This window comes from Lampris incognitus, chromosome 12 (genome assembly GCF_029633865.1).
Source record: "Lampris incognitus isolate fLamInc1 chromosome 12, fLamInc1.hap2, whole genome shotgun sequence".
NCBI lineage: Eukaryota > Metazoa > Chordata > Actinopteri > Lampriformes > Lampridae > Lampris > Lampris incognitus.
The window spans coordinates 19,275,272-19,291,959 of NC_079222.1; the positions used below are offsets into that span (position 1 = coordinate 19,275,272).

At 44.5% G+C, this 16,688-nt stretch overlaps 1 protein-coding gene across 1 annotated transcript in view; it reads right to left on the minus strand.

Moving 5' to 3' along the window:
* The window catches only part of ctif (CBP80/20-dependent translation initiation factor), a 114,670-nt gene extending 99,632 nt beyond the window's left edge, over window positions 1-15,038 (minus strand). Inside the window, exon 1 of the mRNA XM_056291070.1 lies at window positions 14,913-15,038. The gene's annotated coding sequence lies outside the window, so the exon portion shown is untranslated. The remainder of the gene's footprint in view (window positions 1-14,912) is intronic.
* Between the last annotated feature and the right edge of the window lie 1,650 nt (window positions 15,039-16,688).

Below are 16,688 nucleotides of genomic sequence, written 5' to 3' on the forward strand. Positions count from 1 at the left end.
AGCTAACTGGGTTCATGTGGCAAAGAGCAAACTAATTTAAACTAAGCATCACTGTAATCAATCGCATTCACTGTAGGCAATGCCATTACAACATCCCCGAATTGAATAATCAACATGCAAATGACTTCAGACCCAGTAGCATGCGAGAATAGCAGCGGATATACACGCACAATAAAAAAGTGTCTTTCCAAGTCGACTGAACAGGAAATAAGGGGAAAAAAGGTTTTGATATGCAGCGCTCAAGCTAGTAAATCTACCTAATAAAGATGTTTTGCCTGTCTGTCTGTGGATGTGCAGCCTCCTAGGCAGACCCTTGCCAAATGCGACCAAGTCTAATATGAATTGGCACTTTCCAAAAAGAAAAGGTTTGCTATGGCATAATTTTGGTCTAACCTTAACTCTGTCTATATTTTCTTATATAATAAAGCTGGGTAAACCATTTATGCTCCTCCAGATGCAACTCACATATACGGTTGACTTAGATCAGGCATTTCCCCCCCCCCCCCATCCTCATTCCAAGAAGACCCGGTCCTACTCTGCCTCTCATTGGCTAACCCTAACCCCACCCTAACTTTAACCAACCTAACCAACAGAGGCAATGAGTACTAGCCAATCAGATGCAGAGTGGGGCAGATCTTCATGAAATGCAAGTGGGGAAAAAAATAATGTGATCGGGCTGTGACAGGACTATGCAACACTTCCTGTTTTGACTGCAGCCTAGAAGTTGTTCATTTATAACTTGCACATTTTTTCGACTATCAAAATTCTTTTAATTTCTTTTGATCATGTCGCTGCCCAATCCGAGTCAACCATAGATGTAAGTTGTGCATATGTGTGCATAAACGGTTTACCCAGCTTTATTATATTATGAAAATAAAGACAGAGGTTATTATTTTGGGTTCATCCAGTGTTCCCCCATTTCGCCTGTGCTGAGATCAGCAGTGAATGATTCTCGTTTATTTTCAAGACTCATAACTGGGGCCCTACCAAATTCACGACCGTGAAAATCGCGTCACGGACCGTGAAATCAGCCTCTTCCCGTGTAATTGACCATTTGCCGTGAAATGCAGTGAAATGCAGAATTTAAGTGCGCAACTAGTTTGAGAAAATACTGTGCTGACATGATTGACATTTTGGATGCGCGAATAAAAGCATTCACGTGTCTAAGACTTTGATTGGTTAAATGAGCATCCGGGGTGGTCGCAATGCTCATTTTTGTTACTAGCATAGTTTGAGTTAGCTGTCGTCAGCATGTTAGCTTAGGCCCTAACGTACTGAAGATGTTGAAATCTAAAGCCTCAAAAAACACGACTGCAGACGACAGAGTAATTGAGTTTGGAAAACATATTTTACACGCTGATGGCGGAAAAGTATTTTGTACGAGTTGTAATATCTCCTTAGATCACAGTCGACGAGCAACGATTCAGCGTCACTTGGAAAGTGAAACTCATCTCAACAAAAAGAGGGCTGCCGAAAAAGAACCACAAGGTGGAACCAACAAGAAGCAAAAAACAATTTCATTGATGTTTAAGAAAACAACCGAGAGCACTGAGTCTCGACATTTGGCGACCATGGAGCTTGTTGAGGCGTTTGCTAGTGCTAACATACCGCTGGAGAAGCTTGGTCACCCGAAACTGAGGGACTACCTTCAACGTAATGTGAGAAATGCGGGCGGTTTACCCAGTGCAAATAAGCTCCGACAAGACTACCTTCCTAAGCTGTTTGACGCACAATTTGAAGAGGTAAAATCCATCATAAATTCATGTGAATCGTTTTCAATTATTTTGGATGAGCACCGACGAGCAGGACAATTATGTTTTGCATGTTATTTTCGATTTCATGTCAGACAAGGCCGAAGATGTTGAGACTGGAACTCTAACAGCAGTGCTGGCCGACTGTGCTTACTTGGATGCTGTAAACTATACCACTGTTTCACAAGCCGTAATTAAAACCCTCACAAAATATGGTGCAGACTTTAACAAAGTATCTGCTTTCATTAGTGACAATGCAACCTACATGACGAAGTCATACAAATCTGCACTCCAGGGTCTCATGCCAAATTCGGTGCATATCACTTGCAATGCCCACATTATTTCTCTGGTGAGTGAGTTGTGGAGAGCTGAGTTTCCTAGAGTAGATAAGTTAGTGAGCTATGTCAAAAAAGTGTTTAAGCATTGTCCCAGTTGCAAACTACACTATCGGGAAAGCATTGCAGAGAAGACAGGGGAAACGGTGGGGAAAATTGCCCTTCCACCTGAACCAGTGATTATGAGATGGAACTCGTGGTTTCGGGCTGCTCAGTATCACGCAGCTCATCTGGACTTTTACGCAGATTTTGTGGAACAGGAGCTCGCACTGACACCCCGAACACAGGCATTGACCGAACTGTTAAATCTTTTACACGATCCTCACCTGAATGAGGAGGTCAAATTCATTTCCAAAAATGCCACTAAGCTAATGGACTTGATCACTTGGTTTGAATCTCGACATGTATTAATTCACAAGGCGTACAACAGGGTCATGGATTTGCTCTTTTGGGCAGAAGCACAGGCGAATGAAATTCACTCCGAGCGTGCAGATTTAAATGCCAGTGCTCATCACTTGTTTTCTGGCATGATACAAAAGATCAGGCAGTATTACTGCTACGGAGACGAGTCAAACGAGAACATTACGCAAAGTAGATTTAAACAACCAGCAGCCGAATTCCTGAAAGCAGTGCGCATTTTTGACCCTGCACAAATACTTATTTTGACGGTGGATTTAAACTCACTCAGCACGGACATTCCTGGATTTGACAAAAACTGTAGGCTGGAATTGCCGAACTACAAACACATCGCACAGGAGGTGGACACAACTTTACCAGTGCTAGCTTTTTGGAAATCCTCCGAATCTAGGCTACCACATCTTGCTAAAGTAGCGTGGCGCTGTCTGTCAATCCCGACGAACTCTGTGGACGCGGAGAGGGCCGTGTCAAAACATGGACAAGTATTTTCATCGCAGACACAGAGCATGAAGCCAAGCACCGTCGCAGGATGCTCAATGCTTACATTCAACCACTAGTACGGTTATGCTGTGTACAGTAGGCTGGGCTATTAAGGCCCTGTGTGAAGAAAAAGTGTTATTTAATCATTGCCATGAAATGTCACATTTTTCTTATAGAATCCGGGAAATCTGTGATTTTCGAGAAACTAGGTCCGTGAAATTGAGCGAAATGTACCGTGAATTTGGTAGGGCCCTACTCATAACTGAATACATAATGTTTTGACATTGTCGCTGCCCAGTCTAAGTCAACCGTGGACTCACATCTATGGCTGATTCAGACTGAGCAGTGACAGAGGGCAGCATTGATCCAGTGAGCTAGAGTGAATGAAGAGGGGGAGCGGCGGTAGCGAGAATAGACAATTTTCAAAGGTTTTGAATCACTGCAACCACAAGAGTTTCTTCATCATACAGTCATAACTGTGCAAAAACAATTTTACGGATAGGTCCAGTAGTATGCAAGATAAGTGGCAGAGACACATACGGCCAAGTAAAGAGTTTGATACAAATACATTTAAAGAATGTATTTTTTCTTCTCATGAATCAGGAAAAAATACGAACCGTTCTTTCTCCCCAGAAACCGAGTTAGGAACCAAACCATGAATTTAATGAACTGTTCCACCCTTATCTGTGAGAGAGACTCAAACACTGAGATGCCATTCAAACATACACAGCCATTGCTCAGTGTTCACTTGCATGTTCAATTTCACACTTAACTGATGACAAACACAGATAGAGAGGGAGAGAGAGGACTGAAAACAGTGAATAATAGCCTATTGGAATGACCTCTGTTGCCAGCACATTCCACAATACAATGCCTCCTACAGTTAACCCTTCAATTTGTCAGCTAGTAGCCAGCAGCATTCCCCTATTCCCTTACAAGTGTATTCTGCCTGTCCCATTGGGTGGTGAGTTCAAAAAGTCTGGACATCACACAATGACAAAGATTTTTTGTTTTTATTTTGTGTTGTAGTGCCACACACAGTTGATGACAGGTTGGCTCCTAATTGGCAAGGTGATTACATACAGGTCAGTGGTACTCAACCATGGAAGGCCATTTGTGTGCAGGCCTCTTTCCAACCAAAACTACACCAGCTGATTTCACTGATTAGCATACCCTCAACCAGAAAAGGGAGGCCTAACTGGTGAATTTAACTGGTATATGGTTGAATATCACTGACACAGGCCACAGACTACCAGAGACAAGTCTATAGCCCAAAACCAAGTGATCCATCAAGCTAGGAAAAATACAAAGCGCTTAAATACAAAACAAAAAACAAAAAACGTTGTTTTTCTTTCCTACTCTTAACACTCAGCTCTTATTGACTATAATACTTGTATGTTGAGATTTGAGTTCAGATAAAATTGTATAATATCAAACATGATTAAAATAACCTGGATGTCCGACAAGATAGGGTGTATGTGTGTATATATATATATATATATATATGTGTGTGTGTGTGTGTGTGTGTGTGCGTGTGTGTGTGTGTATTTACATTTTTCTTTATTCTTTCCCCACTTTTTCTCCCCAATTGTACTTGGCCAATTACCCTATTTTCCACGCTGTCCCAATCTCTGCTCCACCCCTCTGCTGATCTGGGGAGGGCTGTAGACTACCACATGCCTCCTCTGATACATGTGGAGTCGCCAGCCGCTTCTTTTCAACTGACAGTCAGGAGTTTCGCCAGAAGGACATATAGCGCATGGGAGGATCACGCTAACCCCCCTCCAGTTCCCCCTCCCCCGTGAACAGGCCCATCGATCGACCAGAGGAGGTGCTAATTCAGCGATCAGGACACATACCCACATCCGGCTTCCCACCCGCAGACACGTCCAATTGTGTATGTAGGGACGCCAAATCAAGCCAGCTACGCTACCCAGACGCCCCTAATTAAGATATATTTTTATTAATATTTTTGCACTCATTTTTTTCTGTTTCAAAGATTCAAAGCTTGCCAAGGGACCACCAAAGTTTTTATCTCATGGTATCTGATAACAGTCCTAACTGTCAAGTAGGATGCACATTTGAAACAGATTTGAATCATAAACAGCATTGATTCTGGAGAATTTGTATTTGGACAATGTGTGCATAAAACAAAGCGCTCCTTTATTTGCTGTGACTGATGACATTGTGCCAGATAAATATAAGCATGCAGCAGTTAAGTTCAGGTACTAATTTACTGTTAACAGTTTTGCAACAACTGTGTCTATAATTTAGACTTGTAAATTGCTAAAGTGCGCAGCAGTGTTTCCCATTTACACATTCTACTGTGGCAGAATATGATTGCCAATGGGGAAAAAAAAAAAGTTTTTAAAAGGATTCTCAAGTTTGGTCTGTGGTTTTCAGCATGCCCCACAACACCAGGGGCAGTGTCATACAAGCAGGATATTGGGAGAAATGTGGAGAGGAACTAAAGTAAAAAATATCAACAAAAACCAACTCAATGAGACCAGGAGCGCCTGTGGCTGATATTACACACTAGCGCACACACTGTTTGCAGGGAAAAGAAAGAGTAAATTGTCCCTGATTAACTGTGTTTGAAATTAGTGAAAAACTACAGTCACAAAAAGTCCAACAAACTGCTGTTGTTAACAGTGTCTTATATGGCTGGAACCAAATACCCGAGTATTCAGACATTCACTGGTTGGGTAGGTATTCGGTTTCAAATTTGGGATTCGGATATTTTTTTCTTTTCTTAATATAGGCCCTCAATAAAGGCAAACTGCAAAATAACATTTGTCAGCCCATTCTTGCACTATTCTTATACTTTTTAAGTGCACTGTTAAATGTGGAAATATAAACCATCTCAGCCACGGCGCCTGACATCCCTCTCACGCTCAGTAGTGACATCATGCTTCAGTTCCTCCTGGCCATTAAAGGGAAACAAAATGCTGAAGACCTCAGCTGTGTGGCGACACTTTAAACTGAGCGATGACAAGGCAGTGGGCCAAATATGCAATTTGAAGCTGGCATACCATGGTGGCAAAACAAGCGTCATTATAAATCACCTGAATGCTGTAAGGAGTAGGCTATTTTTATACGGTGTAAAAAACAGAGACTATACTAGCTAGCAAACTTAGCTATTGAAATGTGTGCTGCTGTTGTTATAATTGTGCTACCTTGTTCTATTTATTACAGTGTGTTCATTGTCAGAAAAATGTTAGAGCATTACACTGTTAAGCCTACTGTTACAGCTATCTCATTAAAATTATTATTGTTATAACAGAAATATGGGAGTTTTGTATCTCTTTTTGACTCTTGCTGGGTTCAGGTTGTATGTAAAATGTTATAGACTTAGGCTAATAGCTGACGGAATGTGGAACTGGAATTGGCCCTGCCCACTGCTCTCAGTGTATAGGAAGGGTTAAATGTGGAGGAAATTTTTCATTTCAACATATGCGAGTACTGAGAAATGACAGTGAAGAAATTACAAATAAATATGAATGTTATAAATATAAATCTCACATCTTAAATTTGTCAGAGTTATTATGCTGTTTCTGCGCTTCTGTTTCACAGCAATTTCTTGGGCTTTGTCTCGGATTCGTAGCCTATTAGAATGAGCATTTACGTAGCTCTATAATTTATCCATGATAAGAGAAAAAATGTCACAATCTGTTATGTCACAAAAAGTGCATAGATAACACCTCATTCAACCAAATCCCTCGGGATTATAAACATGTATAAAACACACCAAACCTTTTGGAAAATGTTTTTTATTAACACATAATACAACATGATCCAGAAAGGGCCCGTGTGGGTGCAGGTCTTTGTTCCAACCAAGCAGTTACACACCTGATTCTATTAGTCAACCAATAGTCTTTGCTAAGGACCTTGATTTGTAGACTCAGGTGTGTAACTGCTTGGTTGTAACAAAGACCTGTACCCACAACGGCCCTTTCTGGATCTCGTTGCCCATCCCTGTGTGTAGAATAACAGAATGCTTAGCAATTAATATCTTTAATTAAACTGAAAGGCACGTGCTGCACTGCTATGCTGTCCACCTCAGCCAGCAACGGAGAAATGTCTGACTGACTCCTTCCTGAGTCATGCCCCCCCCCCCGCCAAAGCTCTGAGCATTCGCTGTTGATTACTACCAAAGCTTCGGAGCCCAAAAAATGGTATTCGGGACAGCCCTAGTTTAGGACAAACAGGTCCCCGACCCACTGTGACTGAAGCTGCCTGAAAAATATCAGCAATGGCTTTTTGGTGGTAGAGGTTGCAGTAAACTACATGGAATTCAGTCCACCAGTGGACACCAAATTACCAACATGTCAGCAGCTGCTACGGACAAAGAAAATGTCTTCGAGCCACCGCTGCGCTTACACATCGAAAACTCACACAAACACCCATCGCACTGTGTGTAACGTTATCCGCTTTACTGCGGCAACAAACACTCCGCCGACAAAGAGCTCTGCAAGACAAGGATGAGACAAATCCTCGCCAGAATATGAGATTCGGACTCTCCTGGTGAAGCCGGTATCAACCCCTGGGGTCAGGTCCACCGTAACATGGGTGTAGTTGTCTGGGGAGGAGGGGGAGACAGAAAGGGTGCTGCTTGGTCGTCCCAGACAGCAGAGGAATGAGGCAGGGCGACGTCCGGTCACAACTGACGCGTGTCTTTATGCAGGCTCAGTGACATGTTCATGGCCCTGGAACTCTCCCACAAGACAGTCACAATATTGACTCTCTTTCCGCCTTCAAATCCCATCTCAGAACACACCTTTTCAAACTGGCATATTCAGTCTGATCCCGGCTGTAATGCTTACACCTACATTGAGTTTTGCACAGATGATGACTTTATACGTATCTGTTGTATTAACTTATAATTGTATAGCCCTGATTTGTTTGATATTATGATGTCTTGATACAGTGCTGCCTGTTTTTAACGTTTTGTAAGGTCTCCGTGAGTGCTCTGAAAGGTGCCTATTATTATTATTATTATTATATTTCCGGTTTCCTCCCACAGTTCAAAGACATGTAGGTCAGGTGAATCGGCCATACTAAATTGTCCCTAGGTATGCTTTGTGTGTGTGTGTGTGTGTGTGTGTGTGTGTGTGTGTGTGTGTGTGTGTGTGTGTGTGTGTGTGTGTGTGTGTGTGTATGATGGCCTGGCGGCCTGTCCAGGGTGTCTCCCTGCCTGCCGCCCAATGACTGCTGGGATAGGCTCCAGCATCCCCGTGACCCTGAGAGCAGGATAAAAGGTTCAGATAATGAATAATAATAACGGATATTATTATCATTATTATTATTTCAGCTTGTTCCCTTTCTCAGGGGTCGCCACAGTTTCCATCGGTACCATGAGGGCACAGCACTGATGACAGTCATTGTTCACCCAGGCCTTGACCGATCCGGTAGTGAGACTCGACTGATCCGGGTTGGTCTTGTCAATCCGCATAATGATTTGGCAAAATTTTACATCAGACGCTCTTCCTGATATGACCACTAACCCTGTGGACGGGGGCCCAGGTAAAGCACTGGATGCCATCCAGTATTCATGGACTTGCGCCCATGCCTGTCGCCAAAATTATCATTATCAATTATTATTATTATTAATAATAATAATAATAAATTCAGCAGTAAGGGTTAAGCCTATTAGAGCAGAAAATAGTCTGGTGTCCTGAAAACCTGCTAATGATGTGTCTAAAGGCAAATAATTAGATCATTCCTCATAAATGAGGCAATGAATGTGTAAACAAATAAAAAAAAATCTCTTAAAAAGACTTAACTCACATATTCTTCCCATTTTTCAACCCCTTCTACCACCACACCCCTTCAGTGTAACACATTTCTGTGTGTACAAAAAGACCGTGTGATACACAGGAGTGTGACCCGAATTTACATGAAAACACCAGTAGAAAATTGCACAATGAAAATGGCTGCTCACTGTGTATGCAGAAGAGTTCGACACTGTATTTGTGTATGTATTTGTATCTGAGTGACAACAGTGTCATTGTCTCCCTGTTGCCACTAAACTGGTATAATGGTAGGGCATGTAGGTTTGTAGTTGACAACCTTATTTAGTCTGCATTCCTGCATATGAGAGAACAAGGGCATGAGTACAAATGCACACACACACACACACACACACACACACACACACACACACACACACACACACACTCTCCTGGCAGGCAAACAAACAAGACAATGTGATGCTGCTCATGGGCTTTGCAAGATGTTGGTGGAACATAGGTGGAAATTCTGTGGCCTCAAAGCTCTGTGAACAAAAGAGGGAGGTCTTGTGACAATGGTGAGGCTAAAAAGATAACTCTGCCCTAAACTGGTTAGGGAACACAGTGTTGAACATTACATTCCTGGGCTAACTGTTAAAATATAAGTGTGGAATTTTTGAATTGCATTCCCATTTTCTACTTATTCATCTTTAATGGCGTCAGTTGGTATATTATATTTCAGATTCCCCATCCTGTGCTTCATACTGGAAACACGGCTACTGCTAGCCAGCTACACTGCAGTACAAGTTAACAGTGACAAGTGGGCGATTCTCATTCGGCTCAAAGTGATCCAGAGTTCATCCAAAGCCAACATGATGCTATGGCAGCCTAGCGTTGCAATTCTGAGTGGTTGTTTTAAAATATTAATGTCAGGTTTTTTTTTTTGTTCTTTTTATGAGATCCCTTAATGTTTGTTGGACCTACGTTATTTTTGTTTTTTATTTTCGGTAGGCAGCAGAGTGACCCTTGCCAGTACCCACTAGCAGCCTATGCAGAAGCGGCAGTGCGAAGCAGTGATACATGCCCATATTCACTGGTAGGCTGTGTTGCAGGAAGCGTAAACATGGAAATAGCAGTTCTGGATCAACACTGGCAAATGTCACGCCACCGCACACAGAGAAGAACATGGGTCCAATAAACACTATGAGATGTAGCAACAAAATGAATTGAACATTTTGTTAAAGGGACAATCTGCGACGGGCATGTGCTGCCTCAACTATGTGGACTCCTGCGACAACATGAGCGCACTAATGAAAAGAAGAAACATGACATACTATCTCCCCGTCGGCTCACCAACATTGTGCCCTTGTTTGAGAACTGGAGGTGACTGAAAGCCTCAAAAGGAACTGAACGTGATGCAGCATCGGCTGGTCCTCTCATTCACAAATAATAAAGAAAACAATGTTTATGACCGCTTACCAAAACAATGGCAGAATTGAGGCAGACAGCCGCTATTAGGGTTGGGTGACTGGACAAGTATATCAACAATCAGCGATTGGCTGAATCCAATAAGCATTTTTTTTGGGGGGGAGGCGATTTTTTTTGCATGTTTTTTGTCCTTTTTATTTATGTTTCCCCCTTTTTTCCTCCCCAGTTGTACTTGACCATTTATCCCACTCTTCCGAGCCGCCCTGGTCGCTGCCGCACCCCTTCTGCTGATCCGAGGAGGGCTGCAGACTACCACATGCCTCCTCCGATACTTGTGGAGTCGCCAGCCGCTTCTTTTCACCTGACAGTGAGGAGTTTCACCAGGGGGACGTAGCACATGGGAGGATCACACTCCAGTCCCCCCCCCCAAACAGGCACCCGGTACCCCGACTGACCAGAGGAGGCGCCAGTGCAGCGACCAGGACACATACCGCCAATTGTGTCTGTAGGGACGCCCGACTAAGCCGGAGGTAACACGGGGATTCGAACCGGCGATCTCCATGTTGGGAGGCAATGGAATAGACTGCCACGCCACCCGCACATCCTTGTCCTTTTTCTTTTGCCAGTTGAATGGTCTGCCCCCTACAGAATTCAACTCGATATAGAATCAACCTGTAGGAAATGGCAGTTGGAGTTGGGTCAGATGCACGTTCTTGTTACAGTGATTTCTGATGAGTGCTTCACTTAACAGGGCAGTAACTCAATGACAATTAAGCTGTCTTAAGTGGTTGCTGTCCGATTGATTAGTGCTGAAAAAGCAATGTCAATTCCTAAATCATATCTGAGCACTAGAGCAAAAACTGTATGCGCAGCTGTGAACCCTGATCATTTAATGGCATAGTTTTGTTATCCCCTCCTGTTTGTTCATTTGGAGGCTGCAAGCGGAGGCGCCCGTCTCTGACGCCATCGGACTTTTTTTTTTAAATCATGTCGGACAGTTGTTCAGCCTGTCTTCACAGCTTATTGCTTAGCAAAGATCTCAAGGTGATTTATTTTATTTAATTGAGGAAGAGTAGCCTATAGGCTGTAATGAGTCAGTAAAATTAGGTTTTCACATTAATCCATCCATCCATTACCCGAACCGCTTATCCTGCTCTCAGGGTCACGTGGGTGCTGCAGCCAATACCAGCAGTCAGTGGGCGGCAGGCGGGGAGACACCCTGGACAGGCCGCCAAGCCATCACACACACACACACACACACACACACACACACACACACACACACACACACACACACACACACACACACACACACACACTTATACCTAGGGACAATTTAGCATGGCCGATTTACCTGACCTACGTGTCTTTGGACTGTGGGAGGAAACCGGAGCCCCCGGAGGAAACCCACACAGACACAGGGAGAACATGCAAACTCCACACAGAGGACGACCCAGGATGACCCACCAAGATTGGACAGCCCCGGGGCTCGAACCCAGGACCTTCTTGCTGTGAGCCGACCGCGCTAACCACTGCACCACCGTGCTGCCCTACTTGTTTGTAAAGACAAAATTACTTAATTTAGGTCCTTCAGCTTGCCAGTTGCATCCGGTTTAAAACCAAAATAACCCCAAATAGGGGATTTTGTATTCTTTTTCGCAATGAGCTCTTCCATGATATTGCATTTGCTGAAAATGGTGTGGGTGTGGGGGTGTGTGCGTGTGAGAGAATCGGCAACCACCAATTGCCAATTGTTGGGCTGACAGTGGCCGGTAAGAACATTTTGACATATCACTCAACCCTGGGGCCCTGTGATGGACTGGCGGCCTGTCCAGGGTGTCTCCCCGCCTGCCACCCGATGACTGCTGGGATAAGCTCCAGCATCCCGCGACCCTAATAAGGATACGCAGCTTGGATAATGGATGGATAGACTCAACCCTAGCCGCTTTGTGCATCAGTCGTGGACTGTACCTTTAAGAATGATTGTCTCGTTCTCATACTGGCATGTTTTCCCGAGCAACAATCCATCACCTTTCACTTTCTCTACATTCGACACACTTTCTCTTTTTCCACTCACTCATCCATACACTAAACAGCATAATTAGCTGAAATCGTCACTGCAATAAGCTTGATTTCTTACACACAGCCAGTCAGGTGACTCTATTTCTGATGGGTGCTAATGCTCCCTCCATAAAATACAGCTGTTCACGCTTTCTCAACATTTTCCAAAACACTGCATACACAGGTAAAAACCAGTTCTATGGTTTGCATCATATTTCTAGAGGACTGCTCGTTTCTTTACATTTTAGTGAACCGGAAAATTGAAGCATAGAAATGGGGCAGTTTGTCACATGAGGCCTTCTCACGTGGCTTTGTTGTTAGCGTGTTTGTGGCACTGTGATCCCATTATGTCACTGTATGACCTATGGTGTCAGGGTTCAGAGCCCCTCTGCATCCCTCTGCTAAAAATCAAGCGTAGTGGTAGCAACTTGTACAAGCTGCACTATGCTTGCAGTGGACTGGTGTGATGACAGTGAAAAAGATCTGCTTGGTTGTTTTCCACAGTAAGCCCTCTTCCATGGCGGTGTATGACAGTACAGCGAGGCTGTTGCCTATTTCAGGCTGGGTCTGAAACTATACCTGAGATAATCTACCATTGCCATAATTTGGCCATTGTGGTTTTAGATTTCTAGTTGTCAGAGCTCAACAGCAGTTGAAATTCTGAAACCCAAAACATAGTTGGCCGATAGGCCTACACTGTTTTTGTGATATTCTTTTGATCCCTGATTTGTCCTTTCACATTCCCTTCTCAACAGGGGGTTAAGAGCATTGGATCAGCAACAAAACATGAACTGGCAAGATTTCAGTCTCGTTCAAGAACACTTCACTAGGGCAGTGACTATGTACACCCTGCAAAACAAGGTACCATGCAAATATTGCGAGAATGCGACGACAGCCTGTTGGTATGGTGACAAAAACTCTTTTTTCCATCATGAGTGTCCGGGGGAGTGCTATATCTGTTGTATGTTCTATGCCAATTGCCTCTGAACACTTGACTTTTAAGGAGAATGTACACTTTTGCACAAAGTAAAATATCGGAGACATGGGAGCATGGTTATTAGTAAGGTTTGGATTAGCTAGTCAGTAATATTAACAAGCGTCAATAGATAAGCATGCCTTAGTGGATTCTCTCGCACAGTCCCTAAGAGGCTGAACTACATATAGGATGGGATTCTGGAGTCGTGATCAACTGCTGGCATTTCATCAGTCACACATTTGGACTCCGATACGTGTGTTGCTCTCTATATGGTCATAACTTTGCCCTACTAAACTCTTTGAGAAAAGACTGTCCCAAACAATCTAACAACCACCATCCAAGGATCAGAAACCGTCTTAATCCACCTGGTATCCCTTGTTATTCTCATTAGAGGAGAGAAACAGAGAGGGACCCCAGGTGTCTTGCGATGGCATGCAGACATTCCTTAGCCCAACTATAGTTGCTCTGATGTAAGCTGTCTTTGAACAGCAGGAATCCTTGGAACGTCACCAGTAACAGGGAGTTGTTCCTCTGGAGTTAAACACTCGTCATAAAGGAAACAACAAAACCACCAAAGCTTGGTAAACAACATATAGACTACACAAATAAAATGTATTATTATTATTATTATTATCATCTAATAAATAGGCCCATTAGTTTTGTTGAACACTCCAACTAGAAGTAACTGTTTCTGCATTCTAGTTATAGTTGACAATATTGGGAAGGTGTGATATTATTTTGCCAGTGCACAATCTACCCAGTATACCTCATATGTACATTCTCACAAATAAATATAACGCTGAACAGAATCTATCTACTGTGTGTGTGTGTGTGATCAGTGATAAAACAAAATGCAGTTGTCACTATGTCAGGGGTAAATGAACTCAAGGCACTCAACTTAAGATATAAGAGCGAGGCATATCTGATCTTCATTTGATCCCTTTTTACTACGGGTACATGCTGCCCATAAGCAATCTCTGTTAGTGAGTCGTCGATACCTGACTGAGGGTGCTGATGTGCAGCAAGCTCAACTGCCTTGCAGGTCAGACGGTCAGCTGCCTTGCAAGTCAGACGACAACACGTTATAAGCAGCCAACCCTGCGGTCTTTCCCTCGTATTCTCGGACTAGTCAAACGCCGGGCTGGGCATGACATCCGCAAAACAACGCTTCAGTCAAACCCTGCAACTTTTCATTCGCTTTCGCACTGTGTAACCACGCCCCGTGGTAGTTACGATGCTACGATTGATTTGTTACTAGGCACTGCTAGTCAAGGCGTCTGACAGTCTTATCGTAGGATTGTTAAGATATGTGCCTGGGCAAAAGACGGAGGGCTTGTCCACATCTGTGTCCGGCGGCCTAGCGCTTCCACGCCCTACCCTACTGGGTCTGCCCGCGCACCGCTGCCGCTGCCGCTGCTGCTGCTAACAAAGGTGACGCAAGGTTTGCAGCTTAATTTAGCTAGCTAACTCCAGCGCTCCGCCGGGATTAGAGCAGTGCTGCAACCGGCTAAACGGCACACATTTCCGAATTCAGCCCACCTGTGGACACCGAATGACCGACATGTCAGCGGCTGCTACGGTCAAAGAAGACGTCTTCGAGCCACCGCTGGGCTCACACATCGACAACTTGCTCACATACCCATCGCACTGTGTGTAACGTTATCCGCTTTACTGCGGCAGCAAACACTCCGCCGACTAAGAGCTTCGCAAGGACAAGAATGAGACAAATCCTCACCAGACTATGAGATTCGGACTCTCCTGGTGAAGCCGGTATCAACCCCTGGGATCAGGTCCACCGTAACATGGGTGTAGTTGTCTGGGGAGGAAGGGGAGAGACGGCAAGGGTGCTGCTCGGTCGTCCCAGACAGCAGAGGAATGAGGCAGGGTGACGTCCGGTCACAACTGACACGTGCGCTCAGAGCCGGGCATTGTGGGAAATGCAGTTCAAGGCGGTTTCGGGTCTCCCAACTCCGTCACGTTTTGCGTTTGATATGGAAGCTAGGTTAAGAGGAGAGGTGGCGATCAGCGAGCAGCAGTATGGCTTCATGCCACGAAACAGCAGCACAGATGCGGTGTTTGCTTTGAGTCTGTTGACTGGGAGGTATAGAGAAGGCCAGAAGGAGCTACACTGTGTCTTCGTAGATCTAGAGAAAGCATGAGACAGGGTGCCGAGAGAGGAGGTGTGGTATTATATGAGGAAGTCGGGAGTTGCCGAGAAGTGGTGGGAGTGGCGCAGGATATGTATGAGGGAAGTGCGACAGCGGTGCGGTGTGCGGTTGGAATGACAGATGGGTTCAAGGTGGAGGTGGGATTACATCAAGGATCGGCTCTGAGCCCTTTCTTGTTTGCAATGGTGATGGACAGGTTGACGGACGAGATCAGGCAGGAGTCTCCGTGGACTATGATGTTTGCGGATGACACAGTGATCTGGAGCGAGAGTAGGGTGCAGGTTGAGGAGAGCCTGGAGAGGTGGAGGTATGCACTGGAGAGAAGAGGAATGAAAGTCAGTCGGAGCAAGACGGAATACCTATGTGTGAATGAGAGAGAGGACAGTGGAATGATGAGGATGCAAGGAGTAGAGGTGACGAAGGCAGATGAGTTTAAATATTTGGGGTCAACTGTCCAAAGCAACGGGGAGTGCAGGAGAGAGGTGAAGAAGAGAGTGCAGGCAGGGTGGAGTGGGTGGAGAAGAGCGTCAGGAGTGTTTTGCGACAGAAGGGTACCAGCAAGAGTTAAAGGGAAGGTTTACAAGATGGTTGTGAGACCAGCTATGTTAAAAGACAGGAAGCGGAGCTGGAGGTGGCAGAGTTGAAGATGCTAAGATTTTCTTTGGGAGTGAAGAAGGAGGACAGGATTAGGGACAATTATATTAGAGGGACAGCTCAGGTTGGACGGTTTGGAGACAAAACAAGAGAGGCTAGAAGAGAGGCTTGAGATGGTTTGGACATGTGTGGAGGAGAGATGCTTGGTATACTGGGAGAAGGATGCTGAATATGGAGCTGTCAGGGGAGAGGAAAAGAGGAAGGCCAAAGGAAAAGAGGACGTTTATGGATGTGGTGAGAGAGGACATGCAGGTGGCGGGCGTGGCAGAGGAGGATGCAGAAGACAGGAAGAAATGGAAACGGATGAGCCGCTGTGGCGACCCCTAACGGGAGCAGCCGAAAGTAGTAGTAGTAGTAGATCGTGTTAGGAAAAGACTCCAGGGGTCTGAGGTTGCCAACTAACATCGCAATATTGTATCGCCTAACGCTGCATTCAAAGTGGCTTCACTCAGTGCAGCGTCTGCAGATTTCACGCTACATCATATTCGGATTGTTGTGATGTGTTGTTACTTGAGACCTGCTTCATGCATTCTCATCCAAGTTCTCGTTGTTTTTTTTTAAATTTCTCCAAACACAAAAGACCTCAAACAGGAATTAAAATGATGATAAAATATTCTCAACCCAAAAACGACTCCTTGTGGACACTGAGCGCAATGCAAGTGGTGTAGTAGAAGCATGTCTCTGCCTTC